Source organism: Triticum urartu, chromosome 5 (genome assembly GCF_003073215.2).
Source record: "Triticum urartu cultivar G1812 chromosome 5, Tu2.1, whole genome shotgun sequence".
In the NCBI taxonomy this organism is placed as follows: domain Eukaryota; kingdom Viridiplantae; phylum Streptophyta; class Magnoliopsida; order Poales; family Poaceae; genus Triticum; species Triticum urartu.
Window position 1 is genome coordinate 314,522,376 of NC_053026.1, and position 17,651 is coordinate 314,540,026.

Here is a 17,651-nt window from a genome sequence, read left to right on the forward strand (position 1 = left end):
GATGTGTATTACCGAGAGGGCCCAGAGATACCTCTCCGATACTCAGAATGACAGATCCTAATCTCGATCTATACCAACCCAACAAACACCTTCGGAGATACCTGTAGAGCATCTTTATAACCATCTAGTTACGTTGTGACGTTTGATAGCACATAAGGCATTCCTCTGGTATCCGGGAGTTGCATAATCTCATAGTCGAAGGAATATGTATTTAACATGAAGAAAGCAATGGAAATAAAACTGAATGATCAATATGCTATGCTAACGGATGGGTCTTGTCCATCACATCATTCTCCTAATGATGTGATCCCGTTCATCAAATGACAACACATGTCTATGGTTAGGAAACTTAACCATCTTTGATTAACGAGCTAGTCTAGTAGAGGCTTACTAGGGACACGATGTTTTCTCTATGTATCCACGCATGTATCAAGCTTCCGGTTAATACAATTCTAGCATGAATAATAAACATTTATCATGATATAAGGAAATATAAAATAACAACTTTATTATTGCCTCTAGGGCATATTTCCTTCAGGCCCACCAAGGAAGGGGGTGTTGGGAACGTAGTAATTTCAAAAATTTCCTACGCACACGCAAGATCATGGTGATGCATAGCAACGAGAGGGGAGAGTATGTCTACGTACCCTCGTAGACCGAAAGCGGAAGCGTTTATCAACATGGTTAATGTAGCCGTACACCTTCACGATCCGTCCCGATCAAGTACCGAACGTACGGCACCTCCGCGTTTAGCACATGTTCAGCTCGATGACGTCCTTGCCTTCTTGATCCAGCAAGAGGGGCGAAGTAGTAGATGAGTTCCGACAGCACGACGGCGTGGTGACGTTGTTGGTGAAGAACAATCTTCGCAGGGCTTCGCCTAAGCACTATGAGAACTATTATGGAGGATAAACTAGAGGGGACGGGGTTGCCGACACACGTGTTGGTGTTTCTTGATGTGTCTTGGGTGCTAGCCCTACCCCTCTATTTATATGTTGAGCCTTGCGGTCGAAACTTGGAGTAAAAGCCTCCACAAAGTCGGTTTCACCCGAAAGGCAAGAGTCCTTCTCGGACTCCAGGGCCAGAAGCCAGGGTTCCCAGCGTCTGGACCCAGACACCAGCGACCCTGGCATCTGGCCCCTGGACTCTACAAAACTTCCTTTTGCGCTTTCCAAAAACCTTGTGGGCTTTCCCCTTTGGCCCAAATAAAGTGTTCTTGTACCCAAACATTTTGGGAAACATCTGGAGCCCCTTACGGTAAATTCCGGAACCCTTCCGGAGACCAAACACTATTATCCCATATATCAAACCTTATCTCCGGACCATTCCGGAGTTCCTCGTCATGTTTGTGATCTTATCCGGAACCCCGAACAACATTCGGTTACCAACATACATAACTCATAAATACTATATCGTCAACGAACGTTAAGCGTGCGGACCCTACGGGTTCGAGAACTATGTAGACATGATCGAGACACTTCTCTGGTCAATAACCAATAGCGGAACCTGGATGCCCATATTGGTTCCTACATATTCTATGAAGATCTTTATCGGTCGAACCGCATAACAACATACGTTGTTCCCTTTGTCATCGGCATGTTACTTGCCCGATCGTCGGTATCTCAATACCTAGTTCAATCTCGTTACCGGCAAGTCCCTTTACTCGTTCCATAATGCATCATCCCGCAACTAACTCATTAGTTACATTGCTTGCAAGGCTTATAGTGATATGCATTACCGAGAGGGCCTAGAGATACCTCTCCTACAATCAGAGGACAAATCCTATTATCGATCTATGCCAACTCAATGAACACCATCGGAGACACCTGTAGAGCACCTTTATAATCACCCAGTTACGTTGTGACATTTGGTAGAACACAAAGTGTTCTTCCGGTAATCGGGAGTTGCATAATCGCATAGTCATAGGAACATGTATAAGTCATGAAGAAAGCAATAGCAACAAACTAAACGATCATCATGCTAAGCTAACGGATGGGTCAAGTCAATCACATCATACTCTAATGATGTGATCCTGTTAAGTTAATCAAATGACAACTCATCTCTATGGTTAGGAAACATAACCATCATTGATTCAACGAGCTAGTCAAGTAGAGGCAAACTAGTGACACTCTGTTTGTCTATGTATTCACACATGTACTAAGTTTCCGGTTAATACAATTCTAGCATGAATAATAAACATTTAACATGATATAAGGAAATATAAATAACAACTTTATTATTGCCTCTAGGGCATATTTCCTTCAGTCTCCCACTTGCACTAGAGTCAATAATCTAGTTCACATCATCATGTGATTTAACACCAATAGTTCACATCTTTATATGATTAGTTCACATATCCATGTGACTAACACCGAAAGGGTTTACTAGAGTCAATAATCTAGTTCACACTATGTGATTAACACCCAAAGAGTGATCATGTTTTGCTTGTGAGAGAAATTTAGTCAACGGGTCTGCAACATTCAGATCCATATGTATTTCGCAAATTTCTATGTCTACAATGCTTTGCATGGAGCTACTCTAGCTAATTGCTCCCACTTTCAATATGTATCCAGATCGAGACTTAGAGTCATCTAGATCGATGTAAAAAGCTTGCATCGACGTAACTCTTTACGATGAACTCTTTTATCACCTCCATAACCGAGAAATATTTCCTTAGTCCTCTAAGGATAATTTTGACCGTTGTCCAGTGATCTACTCCTAGATCACTATTGTACTCCCTTGCCAAAAAATGCTAAGGTATACAATAGGACTGGTAAACAGCATAGCATACTTTATAGAACCTATGACTGAGGCATAGGGAATGACTTTTCATTCTCTTTCTATTTTCTGCCGTGGTCGGGTTTTGAGTCTCTACTCAACTTCACACCTTGCAATACAGGCAAGAACTCCTTCTTTGACTGTTCTATTTTGAACTACTTCAAAATCTTGTCAAGGTATGTACTCATTGAAAAACTTATCAAGCGTCTTGATCTATCTCTATAGATCTTGATGCTTAATGTCTAAGTAGCTTCATCGAGGTCTTTCTTTGAAAAACTCTTTTCAAACACTCCTTTATGCTTTCCAGAAAATTCTACATTATTTTTGATCAACAATATGGCATTCACATATACTTATCAGAAATGTTGTAGTGCTCCCACTCACTTTTTGTAAATACAGACTTCACCGCAAGTCTGTATAAAACCATACGCTTTGATCACTTTATCAAAGCATATATTCCAACTCCGAGATGCTTGCACCAGTCCATAGATGGATCGCTGGAGTTTGCTCACTTTGTTAGCACCTTTAGGATCGACAAAACCTTCTGGTTGCATCATATACAACTCTTCTTTTAAGAAATCCATGAAGGAATACAGTTTTGACATCCATTTGCCATATTTCATAAAATGCGGCAACTGCTAACATGATTCGGACAGACTTTTAAGCATCGATACGAGTGAGAAAATCTCATCGTAGTCAACACCTTGAACTTGTCGAAAACATTTTGTGACAATTCAAGCTTTGTAGATAGTAACACTACTATCAGCGTTTGTCTTCCTCTTCAAGATCCATTTGTTCTTAATGACTCACCGATCATCGGGCAAGTCAATCAAAGTCCATACTTTGTTCCCATACATGGATCCCATCTCAGATTTCATGGCCTCAAGCCATTTCGCGGAATCTAGGCTCATCATCGCTTCCTCATAGTTCGTAGGTTCGTCATGGTCTAGTAACATGACTTCCAGATAGGATTACCGTACCACTCTGGTGCGGACCATACTCTGGTTGTCCTACGAGGTTTGGTAGTAACTTGATCTGAAGTTTCATGATCATCATCATTAGCTTCCTCACTAATTGGTGTAGAGATCACTAGAACTGATTTCTGTGATGAACTATTTTCCAATTCGGGAGAAGGTACAATTACCTCATCAAGTTCTACATTCCTCCCACTCACTTCTTTCTAGAGAAACTTCTTCTCTAGAAAGGATCCACTCTAAACAACAAAGGTATTGCCTTTCGGATCTGTGATAGAAGGTGTACCCAACAGTTTCTTTTGGGTATCCTATGACGACGCACTTTTCCAATTTAGGTTTGTGCTTATCAGGCTGAAACTTTTTCACATAAGCATCACAACCCCAAACTTTAAGAAATGACAACTTTGGTTTCTTGCCAAACCATGGTTCATATGGCGTCATCTCAACAGATTTATATGGTGCCCTATTTAACGTGAATGCAGCTGTCTCTAATGCATAACCCCAAAACGATAGTGGTAAATCGGTAAGAGACATCATAGATTGCACCATGTCTAATAAATAACGGTTATGATGTTCGGACGCACCATTACGCTGTGGTGTTCCAGGTGGCATGAGTTGCGAAACTTATTTCGCATTGTTTCAAATGAAGACCAAACTCGTAACTCAAATATTCTCCTCCACGATCAGATAGTAGAAACTTTATTTTCTTGTTACGATGATACTTCACTCCGAAATTATTTGAACTTTTCAAATGTTTCAGATTTATGTTTCATCAAGAAGATATACTCATATCTTACTCAAATCATCTGCGAAGGTCAGAAAATAATGATACCTGCCGTGAGCCTCAACACCCATCGGACTGCATACATCAGTATGTATTATTTCCAACAAGTCTGTTGCTCGCTCCACTGTTCCGGAGAACGGAGTCTTAGTCATCTTGCCCATGAGGCATGGTTCACAAGCATCAACTGATTCATAATGAAGTGATTACAAAAGCCCATCGGCATGAATTTTCTTCATGCGCTTTACACCAATATGACCTAAACGGCAGTGCCACAAATAAGTTGCACTATCATTATTAACTTTGCATCTTTTGGCTTCAATATTATGAATATGTGTATCACTACGATCGAGATTCAATAAACCATTCACCTTGGGTCTATGACCATTGAAGGTTTTATTCATGTAAATAGAACAACAATTATTCTCTGACTTTAAATGAATAACCGTATTGCAATAAACATGATCAAATCATATTCATGCTTAACGCAAACACCAAATAATATTTATTTAGGTTCAAAACTAATCCCTAAAGTATAGGGAGTGTGCGATGATGATCATATCAATCTTGGAACCCCTTCCAACACACATCGTCACTTCACCCTTAACTAGTCTCTGTTCACTCTGCAACTCCCGTTTCAAGTTACTAATCTCAGCAACTGAACTAGTATCAAATACTGAGGGGTTGCTATAAACACTAGTAAAGTACACATCAATAACATGTATATCAAATATACCTTTGTTCACTTTGCCATCCTTCTTATCCGCCAAATACTTGGGGCAGTTTTTGCTTCTAGTGACCAATCCCTTTGCAGTAGAAGCACTTAGTCTCAGGCTTAGGTCTAGACTTGGGCTTCTTCACTTGAGCAGCAACTTGCTTGCCGTTCTTCTTGAAGTTCCCCTCCTTCCCTTTGCCCTTTTCTTGGAACTAGTGGTCTTATCAACCATCAACACTTGATGCTTTTCTTGATTTGTACCTTCGTCGATTTCAGCATCACGAAGAGCTTGGGAATCGTTTCCATTATCCCTTGCATATTATAGTTCATCACGAAGTTCTAGTAACTTGGTGATAGTGACTAGAGAACTCTATCAATTACTATCTTATCTAGAAGATTAACTCCCACTTGATTCAAGTGATTGTAGTACTCAGACATTCTAAGCACATGCTCACTAGCTGAGCTATTCTCCTCCATCTTGTAGGCAAAGTACTTGTCAAAGGTCTCATACCTTTTGACATGGGCATGAGTCTGAAATACTAATTTCAACTCTTGGAACATCTCATATGCTCCGTGGTGTTCAAAACGTCTTTGAAGCCCCGATTCTAAGCCGTAAAGCATGATGCACTAAACTATCAAGTAGTCATCATATCGAGCTCGCCAAACGTTCATAACGTCTGCATCTGCTCCTGCAATTGGTCTGTCACCTAGCGGTGTGTTGGGAATATTACTGTTGGGCGTAAACCGGCCTATCTGGGTCGGGTCAACTTCATCAGTAGTTCAAGAGTGCTAAAGCCCAAGAAGACAGACAAGGGCCTAAGGCCCGTGGTCGGTTTTAGACTTGTAGCTGTAAACCGGCATTTGTATATAAACTTGTATTGTAAGTTAGGAATAAGGAGAGACCAACCCGGATACGAATATGGACCGGTGTTGGGACTCTGTGAACCGACGGGCGTCACCCGTGTATATAAGGGGACGACCCGGCGGCGGTTCAAGGACAACAGACAACAACTCGAGACATAGGTGAAGCTTGTTTGCTCCCTAGTCATCGAAACCCCATCAATTCCATCACAACTAGACGTAGGCTTTTACCTTCATTGAAGGGGCCGAACTAGTATAAACTCTCTTGCGTCCCTGTGTCCGCTTTAACCCCTTCAAGCTAACTCGTCGTGATGGCTCCACGACTAAGTCCTTTCTCTAGGACATCTGCCGTGACAAAACCACGACAGTTGGCGCCCACCATGGGGCTATCGCACGATGGTTTCAAGTTCTTGGAGGGCTGCTTTGAAGGACTCGAGGGCTACGCCGTAGGCCGGATGACTAAGAGTCGTCGCGGCAAGCTCTACATCGACGATGCAGGCTGGGGCCCCGAGGCCGGCTCAGTTGAGTACGGGTACCGGGTCCCCTTTGGTGGCATTCACGTTTTCATTGGCAAGATTGGTGAACCGGGCCCTGAGCCGGACATCTGCACCGACCTCGTCGAGACGGCTCAGCGTGCGCGATCCGCCCGGGTTAAACCGGCCATGAAGCGTGCCTTCGTGGGAGTCATCCATGGAGGAAGTTATGAGGATGGATCGGGATCTCGCGGCGAGACCGTCGTTTGTTCCGATGATGAGTCATCGACCGGAGAAACCGAATCTCTTTATCAGCTACAAGATGGCCGGATTGGGGGCTGTTCCGATGGCGATAGTATTCTGGACTCCTCTAATCTGCCCAACCGAGTTGGAATATTCATGGCCGGTACACAAGCAGCGCTTCATTCTTCGACCGCTGCGGCAGCAACCTCCGGTTCAGCAGCGGCGACGGCTGCCGGGGCAGGAGGCCCTGTGCGCCCGCCGGCTCAAGTTCTATCAGAGCTATTTGATGCATTGGCTGTGCTTATGGCAGAAGCTAATCCGGCGGATCAGGACGTCCACAACGCGGAGATTGCAAAAGTAAAGGAACAGATCACCCAGGCCAAGGCGGATCTGGCAGCTGAGGACACCAGGATGGCCATAGAGCAGGCCGCTCTAGACGCACAAGCCTACAGGCTCATGTTGGACCAGAGCGCGTCGCATGAAGTCATGAGGAGGAAGTACCGATCCCGTTTGCCTCTGGTTTTCGAGGCCAGAGACCTTTTCAACACCCCGGGAGCAGGAGCCAGTAATCCGCTGGAGGGAAATCGGGCGGAAGCTCCTAGGACCGGTGAGCCGGTTCAGCCTCGTCGGATGGACCCGACTCGTCAAAACACCGTTATACCTCAGGCTGTTTTAACACCTCCGGGTCACTACTCCAACCCAATGGACAATCTCGTCGCTGCTGCTGCACGGCTGGAGGCCATTCCAATTGAAGGTGACTCGCCGCAGGCAGTAGAGACGCGACGGGTCAAGGAGCTTCTGAGGACAGCTTTGATCCAACAGGAAGCATATTCGTACAGCCGCGACCGGATCCACTCGACCCCCCGTCCAAGCCGGAGCTATAGCAGACATATGGATGAACCGGCAGTGTCGAGCAATGAACGACGTGGAGCACCCCGTGGCAACAACCCGGCGGGTGGTGCTGATAACGCTCAGGAAGTGGTGGACCGGGCCCGAGCGCGCAGGGAGGCCGAGTTAGCCGCACAGCATCAGGCTCGGCAGCTCACGTCGGTTCGTCCAACTACCTCGATCGAACCTGGTGTTACTTCTAGTTCTTTGGGGGTGCCTTGCCTTGTCCCCGCTTTACGCAATGTGCGCCTGCCCAAGGATTTCAAAGGCCCGCGCAAAGTACCAAATTACACGGCGGATCAACCTCCAGAAACCTGGGTGGAGAGCTATGAGATGGCCATGGAGATGCTTGATGTGGATGACACGGCGTGTGCGAAATACTTCACCATGATGCTTGAAGGAACAGCCCGTACTTGGTTAAAAAGCTTGCCGGCTAATTCTATCAGTTCATGGGCCCAATTACGAGCCCGGTTTATCAGCAATTTCAAGGATACATGTAAACAGCCTATGTCGATAGTGGACTTAGCTGCCTGTGTCCAGGAGGAAGGAGAATCAATGACTCATTGGGTGCGCCGGGTTTCACAAGTGTTGCATTCATCAGACCGCATCAACGCTGACACCGCTGTATTAACCCTAGAAGGCAACTGCCGGTTTGGGCCCCTAAAGCTGAAGTTGGGACGGATGAAGCGTCATTGCACTGACATGGGAACCCTCATGGCTGCTTTGGTAAAGTATGTTGATTCTGATAGTACCAAGGATCCCGAATCTGATGATGACAAGGCAGGGAAGGGAAAGAGGAACAGCAACTCCAAAGGTCAGCAGCATCACTGGGCAGGCAATGGTGGTGGAGGCAAGCGTAAAGCGGATGGTAACATGGACTCTGTGGCTAATACCAACACACAGGACAATGGCCAGCGACGCAAGGGTAAACCGAAAAATCGCAACGGGGCACCCAACCCTAACCCAGACCGCCTAAACTATCTACTGAGCCAGCCCTGTCCAAGACATGGGACGAAGGAGGCGCCAGCAAGCCACCTTTGGAAGGATTGCTTCATTATGCAGGAGTTCAAGAATTCTAATGCTTTCCCGTATAATCACGGCTCCGGCGGTGGCTCAGGGTCCGGGCCGGGTTACGGTGGAGGAAATTCTGGTTCAGGATTTAATGGTAATCCGGGCGGACATAATAATCAAAATAGTCAGAACAACCAGGGTGGTTACAACCAACAGCAGCAACAGTCAGGTTACCAGAGCAACCTAAAGCAGTTGAGTAGTGGGCAGTACCATGTCTTCACCACTAGCTTGGACAAGCGAGATCGGAAGGTTCAGAGGCGGGCGGTCAGCTCTGTTGAACCGGCCATACCCCGTTATCTACGCTGGTCTGAACAGCCGATCATATGGAGCAGAGAGGATCACCCTCCCCAGGTTGATAATCCGGGTCAGTTGGCTCTGGTGGTGGCGCCTCAGGTGGGAGGTTACAAGTTCACCAAAGTGCTCATGGATGGAGGGAGCAGCATTAATATCTTGTACTATGAGACCTTCCGTCGTATGGGACTAACAGATAAAAATCTCAAACCGTCTAATACGGTGTTCCACGGTGTAGTACCTGGCAAATCAGCATATCCTGTGGGTAAGATAGCTCTGGAAGTGGCCTTTGGGGATGATCATGATTCCAGGTCGGAGACATTGACGTTTGAAGTGGTGAAAATCCAAAGTCCATATCACGCCCTGTTTGGGCGACCGGCCTACGCCAAGTTTATGGCACGGCCCTGTTATGTGTATTTGCAGCTCAAGATGCCGGGTCACAAGGGGACAATAACGGTTCACGGAAGCCGCAAAATCGCTTTGGAGTGCGAGGAAGGAGATGCGGCCTATGCAGAGTCGGTTTGTGCCACCGAGGAGCTGAAGTATTATAAGGACAATGTTGATCCGGCGGACATGACTCCATTAAAGAAGCCAACTACGGAGCATGATCCAGCCCTGAAGTTCAAATCAGCAGCAGAAACTAAGCTTGTTGACTTTGTACCTGGCAATTCGTCCAAGCAGTTCAGCATCAGTGCCAACTTGGATCCAAAATAGGAAAGCGCGCTCATCGAGTTCATCTGTGAGAATCGGGACATTTTTGCATGGAAGCCCTCTGACATGCCAGGTGTACCGAGGCAACTCGCTGAGCACACCCTTAATGTGGATCCTAAATACAAACCGGTGAAACAGTTCCTCCGCCGGTTTAACGAAGAAAGACGCAAGGCAATTGGAGAAGAGGTAGCCATGCTCTTAGCGGCTGGCTTTATTGTTGAAGTTTTTCACCCTGAGTGGCTTGCCAATCCGGTGCTGGTCCTTAAGAAAAACGGCACCTGGCGCATGTCTGTGGATTACACAGATCTTAATAAGGCTTGTCCAGCAGATCCTTTTGCCCTCCCCCGTATTGATCAAATTATTGATGCTACGGCGGGTTGTGAGTGTTTAAGTTTTTTGGATGCATATTCTGGCTATCATCAGATCAAAATGGCAGTTAAGGACCAGGAGAAGACGGCGTTCATAACTCCCTTTGGAGCCTTCTGCTATGTGTCTATGCCCTTTGGGCTCAAGAATGCCCAGGCAACTTATCAACGGTGTGTGCAAAATTGTCTTCACAAGCAGATTGGCCGTAATGTACATGCTTACGTGGATGATATAGTGGTTAAATCCAGGGAGAAGGAGACTCTGATTGATGATTTGAAGGAAACCTTTGATAACTTGAGGACATACAAGATGATGCTTGATCCGGACAAGTGCGTCTTCGGTGTACCGGCGGGCAAGTTATTGGGTTTTCTGGTGTCCAATAGGGGAATTGAGGCTAATCTGGAGAAGATCACAGCCATCACCTCCCTGGCTAAACCAAAGTGTATCAATGATGTTCAACGCCTGGCAGGCCGGATTGCCGCGTTAAGCCGGTTTATCAGTCGTCTTGGGGAGAAGGCAATCCCTTTGTATCAGGTGTTGAAGAAGACGGATCAATTTGTCTGGAGTTCTGCTGCTGATGAAGCATTTGAGGATTTAAAGCGGCAATTGGCCAATCCGCCTGTGCTCGCCGCTCCCATTGACAAGGAGTCGTTACTGATATATGTTGCTGCTAATGCTCGGGCGGTCAGCGTGGCTATTGTGGTGGAGCGAAAGGAGGCAGGTAAGGAGCATCCGGTTCAACGTCCAGTCTATTATATCAGCGAGGTGCTCATTGAGTCCAAGCAAAGGTATCCGCATTGGCAGAAGCTGGTGTATGGAGTTTTTATGGCAAGCCGGAAGCTTAAACAATACTTCCAAGGGCACCCAATTACGGTGGTCAGTTCTGCTCCTTTGGGGGATATCATCCAGAACCAGGAAGCAACTGGCCGGATTGCCAAGTGGGCTATAGAGCTTGGGCCGCACGGTTTGAAGTATGTACCTCGGACGGCGATTAAGTCTCAAGCACTTGTTGATTTCATCAATGATTGGACGGAAATGCAAGCACCTGAAGAAAAGCCGGATCACACATATTGGACCATCCATTTTGACGGATCCAGGCAATTAGAAGGCTCGGGGGCTGGATTCGTATTAACTTCCCCACGAGGTGATAAGTTTTGTTACATTCTCCGCTTAATGTTCCCTTGTACTAACAATGCAGCTGAGTATGAAGTCTTGATCCATGGTCTCCGGATGGCTAAGGAGATGAATCTAAGTCGAGTTAAGTGTCTCGGTGACTCGGACCTCGTGGCTCAGCAAGTGTCTGGCACTTGGGACTCCAAGGACCCACTCATGGCAGCATATCATCATGAGGTGGATATTGTTGCAGGTCATTTTAAAGGCTATCAGGTGGACCATGTGGACCGGCGGAAAAATGAAGCGGCGGACGCTTTAAGCCAGCTGGGCTCTCAGCGCAAACCGGTCCCGCCCAATGTTTTTCTGGATGTGCTGCACAACCCGTCGGTCAAGATCCCTGGTGAAGCGGATTTGGCTATTCCTGATCTGGAGGCTCAATTGGTGGCAGCTCTTCATGTTATTCCGGATTGGACGCTTCCTTACCTGGCGTACAAGAACCGGGGCGAGTTACCAGAGGATGAGACTCTGGCCCGACAGATAATCCGGTGATCCAAGTCCATGACTATTATCAACGGCGAGTTGCATCATTGCAGTGTGTCAGGGGCGTTTCAACGTTGTGTGTCTCCTGAAGAAGGCTGTGAAATTTGGCGTGAGATCCACGAAGAAGATTGTGGTCACCACGCCGGTTCAAAATCTCTGGTGGCTAAAGCATTTTGCCATGGCTTCTATTGGTTAACTGCTCATGCTAATGCGGAGGATCTGGTCAGACGATGTGATGGTTGCCAAAAGTTTTCAAGACGTGCTCATGTACCGGCTCAAGAATTGAGAATGATTCCAATTACTTGGCCGTTTGCGACTTGGGGGCTGGATATGGTTGGGCCTTTCAAAAGGTCCAAAGATAAGAAGACCCACCTCCTGGTGGCGGTTGACAAGTTTACAAAGTGGGTGGAGGCAGAACCTGTTAGCAAGTGTGATGCGGCCACGGCAGTTCAGTTCATCAAAAAAGTGATTTTCCGGTTTGGCTTTCCACACAGTATCATCACAGATAATGGTACCAATTTGTCCAAAGGTGACATGAAGGAGTTCTGCGAATGGGAGCACATCTGGCTCGACGTTTCATCGGTGGCACATCCACAGTCCAATGGTCAAGCAGAAAGGGCTAATCAAGAGATCTTGAGAGGCATCAAGCCCCAGCTTATGGTTCCTTTGCAGAGAACACCGGGTTGTTGGGTAGAAGAGTTACCATCTGTGTTATGGAGCATCAATACTACACCCAACAGATCAACAGGATACACACCGTTCTTCATGGTTTACGGAGCGGAGGCAGTTCTCCCCAGTGATATCCGTCATGATTCACCCTGTGTGGCGGTTTATGTTGAAGCGGACAATGAGACAGCACGGCAAGACGCTTTGGACCTGTTGGATGAAGAACGTGACATAGCAGCTGCCCGCTCGGCGATTTGCCAACAGGATCTTCGTCGTTATCACAGTCGCCGAGTTAGAACCAGAACCTTTCAGGAAGGAGATTTGGTGCTTCGGCTCATCCAAGATCAGACTGATATGCATAAGCTATCCCCGCCTTGGGAGGGGCCTTTCGTGGTCAGCAAGAATCTGCACAACGAGTCATACTATCTGATCGATATAAGAGAGCGTAAGGACTCACGTACATCAGAGGAGGAGACCAACAGGCCGTGGAACATAGCTCATCTTCGGCCTTACTATACCTGAGCCATTGGCTCTACTTATGTACATATTACGACGATGTATATATTATGATTAAATATAATAAACCGGAACCTCAGCTAAAGCGGGGTATCTGTTCTTTTACATCATGTGTGGTTACACGGAGTTGTTCTAAAGCGGCCTCCGGTTTACCCCTTGAGTTGGCTTTTTACAAAAAAGCATCATGTTATATCACTTGGGGGTTTGGTCGTGTCCGAACCAATACAATACCTCTTGATAGGCGAGAGCCACCAGATCACTTGGGGACTTGGTCACGTCTGAACCAGTCATGCCTCTTGATCGTCCTAAGGCCACAGAATCACTTGGGGGCTTGGTCGAACCCGAACCATTGCCATGCCACTTGATCGTCATAAATGCCACGGTTTCATTTGGGGGCCTGGCTGACTAGAACCATAGTTACACCTATCGGGAGCTTGGTCGTGTTACACCTATCCAAGAAAGTTACACCTATCGGGAGCTTTGGAAAGTACTTAAGAACTGCCACTTAGATAGACATCCCTCTAGTCATCTAAATGATCACGTGATCCAAATCAACTAAACCATGTCTGATCATCACGTGAGATGGAGTAGTTTTGAATGGTGAACATCATTATGTTGATCATATCTACTATATGATTCACGCTCGACCTTTTGGTCTCCAGTGTTCTAAGGCCATATCTGCATATGCTAGGCTCATCAAGTTTAACCCGAGTATTTCTCGTGTGCAAAACTGGCTTGCACCCGTTGTATGTGAACGTAGAGCTTATCACACCCGATTATCACGTGGTGTCTCTGGACGACGAACTTTGGCAACGGTGCGTACTCAGGGAGAACACTTGTACCTTGAAACTTAGTGAGAGATCATCTTATAATATTACCGTCGAACTAAGCAAAATAATATGCATAAAGGATAAACATCACATGCAATCAAAATATGTGACATGATATGGCCATGATCATCTTGCGCCTTTGATCTCCATCTCCAAAGTACCGTCATGATCTCTGTCGTCACCGGCATGACACCATGATCTCCATCATCTTGATCTCTATCAATGTCTCATCATATGGTCGTCTCGCCAACTATTGCTCTTGCAACTATTGCTACCGCATAGCGATAAAGTAAAGCAATTGTATGGCGCTTGCATCTTATGCAATAAAGAAACAACCATAAGGCTTCTGCCAGTTGCCGATAACTTTAACAAAACATGAGTATCTCATACAACAATTTATATCTCATCACGTCTTGACCATATCACATCACAACATGCCCTGCAAAAACAAGTTAGACGTCCTCTACTTTGTTGTTGCAAGTTTTACGTGGCTGCTACAGGCTGAGCAAGAACCATTCTTACCTACCCATCAAAAACCACAACGCGGTATAGTGATTGCTTTTTGATATTCAGAAAGAACTCTGTTCATTGAATCTGATTCAACTAAAGCTGGAGAAACAGACACCCACTAGCCACCTGTGTGCGAAGCACGTCGGTAGAACCAGTCTCGCGTAAGCGTACGCGTAATGTCGGTCTGGGCCGCTTCATCCAACAATGCCGCTGAATCAAGAATCAACTAGTGACATCAAGCAATATGTATATACCCACGCCCACAACTCCTTTGTGTTCTACTCGTGCATATAACATCTATGCATAAACCTGGCTCTGATGCCACTGTTGGGGAACGTAGTAATTTCAAAAAATTCCTACACACAGGCAAGATCATGGTGATGCATAGCAATGAGAGGGGAGAGTATGTCTACGTACCCTCGTAGACTGAAAGCGGAAGCGTTTATCAACGCGGGTTGATGTAGTCGTACACCTTCACGATCCGTCCCGATCAAGTACCGAGCGTACGGCACCTCCGTGTTCAGCACATGTTCAGCTCGATGACGTCCTTGCCTTCTTGATCCAGGAAGAGGGGCGAAGTAGTAGATGAGTTCCGGCAGCACAACGGCGTGGTGACGGTGTTGGTGAAGAACAATCTTCGCAGGGCTTCGCCTAAGCACTATGAAAACTATTACAGAGGATAAACTAGAGGGGGTGGGGTTGCCGGCACACGGCTTGGTGTTTCTTGATGTGTCTTGGGTGCTAGCCCTACCCCTCTATTTATATGTTGAGCCTTGGGGTCGAAACTTGGAGTAAAAGCCTCCACAAAGTCGGTTTCACCTAAAAGGCAAGAGTCCTTCTCGGACTCCAGGGCCAGACGCCAGGGTTCCCGGCGTCTGGCCCCTGGACTCCGCAAAACTTCCTTTTGCGCTTTCCAAAAACCTTGTGGTCTTTCCCCTTTGGCCCAAATAAAGTGTTCCCGTACCCAAACATTTCGAGAAACATCCGGAACCCCTTCCGGTAAATTCTGGAACCCTTCCGGAGACCAAACACTATTATCCCATATATCAAACTTTATCTCCGGACCATTCCGGAGTTCCTCGTCATGTCCGCGATCTTATACGGAACTCCGAACAACATTCGGTTACCAACATACATAACTCATAAATACTATATCGTCAACGGACGTTAAGCGTGCGGACCCTACGGGTTCGAGAACTATGTAGACATGACCGAGACACTTCTCTGGTCAATAACCAATAGCGGAACCTGGATGCCCATATTGGTTCCTACATATTCTACGAAGATCTTTATCGGTCGAACCGCATAATAACATACGTTGTTCCCTTTGTCATCGGTATGTTACTTGCCCGAGATTCGATCGTCGGTATCTCAATACCTAGTTCAATCTCGTTACCGGCAAGTCTCTTTACTCGTTTCGTAATGCATCATTCCGCAACTAACTCATTAGTTACATTGCTTGCAAGGCTTATAATGATGTGCATTAACGAGAGGGCCCAGAGATACCTCTCCGACAATCAGAGTGACAAATCCTATTCTCTATCTATGCCAACTCAACGAACACCATCGGAGACACCTGTAGAGCACCTTTATAATCACCTAGTTACATTGTGATGTTTGGTAGCACACAAAGTGTTCTTCCAGTAATCGGGAGTTGCATAATCTCATAGTCATAGGAACATGTATAAATCATGAAGAAAGCAATAGCAACAAACTAAACGATCATCATGCTAAGCTAACGTATGGGTCAAGTCAATCACATCATTCTCTAATGATGTGATCCCGTTAATCAAATGACAACTCATGTCTATGGTTAGGAAACATAACCATCATTGATTCAACGAGCTAGTCAAGTAGAGGCAAACTAGTGACACTATGTTTGTCTATGTATTCGCACATGTACTAAGTTTCCGGTTAATACAATTGTAGCATGAATAATAAACATTTATCATGATATAAGGAAATATAAATAACAACTTTATTATTACCTCTAGGGCATATTTCCTTCAGGGGGTAAGTTGGAAGCGAAAGATACATGGGTTGGGCCCAACTTGTGCTCGTAGGCATGCCTCAGAGGGTCCGAGCGCTCAGAGGTTCCAGAGTGACTTCGTGGGGGTCTGAGGGAAGACGGGGGGCTCCACGGTTTGGCTCGGAGGCACCTCGAAGGCTCTGAGCAGGCTTTGAGTTGTGCCGAAAATGTTGTAGCGAGGCTCGAAGGCTCGGAGAATGCTCTGAGTTGCTCCTTCTCCTTTGACTGCCCTTGCCCTCGATGCTCTGGTGTCGCGTTCCCTTCTCCACTTCCATGCTCCCCTCTTGGACGATGTAGTCAAACTCTTGCGCTTGCACTCCTCCTCGGCATGTGTGATGCTCTCAAACCTGTACATGCACAAGGGAAGCGTGGAAAGTAGTACACCATCGTTGAAAGAGCCAAGTATACCCGTAAAGGAGAAGATTCACCTATATGTGTATGATGCGTGTGTCTCTTGACGATGAGCCACTTGCCATGGTGATGTTCGTAGGATGCTTCGCATCATGAAGGTGGTGTAGTTGACATAGTCATCCGTCATCGTTGAGGAAGTAGTTGACCAAATATAAGAAGTCGTGCCGATGAGATCCCCAAAAACTTTATTGCCCCTCACCCATGCAAGTTCACAAGAGGTGATTCCATAGGTATGCTCTTTCACGCACACAGTCATCAGATGGGGAAATTCGAGAGCACCATAGCGAAAGTAAAACAATGACAGTGGTGCGTATGCGTGGAGACATGAGAATTTTGATGGTTCACGGCTATGGTTTCCTTTCTCCGCCTTCAATGACTTGACTCGATAGATTAGATTAATTATCCAACAGAAAAAATAAAACAGGTCCCCACGATGTGGAGGCATCGAGCTCTTGCAAGGGGAAGGTGCCATCGCCATCTTCTCTGACGACGTGAAATAGCTCCTTCTAGCTAATTAGGCTATAGTTCTAGCTAACTAAGTTCTAGTTCTAGATAATTATACCCCGGCTTTAGTTAATTATGCAATGGATGTAGACTATGCACTATTTAGTTCACTTGCGCAATGTGATGTTCGATTATGCATTGTGATGTTCAATTACGCAATGTGGCTATTCTTAAAATCAAAACCAAATATAGTTCAAGGGGGGCAGGGGCAAGGAGTGCCATTAGAAACTAAATTATTTATGTGCTTCCAAAGATCCAAGAGAACAGCACCACAAATAGCATTAGTAGCACCAAGTATTTTTACGAGCAACCCAAAGAGAGGTGATAGGTTCTAAACTATCTCATGGTTGCCTTCCTAATAAGATGCTAACTTCATGAAA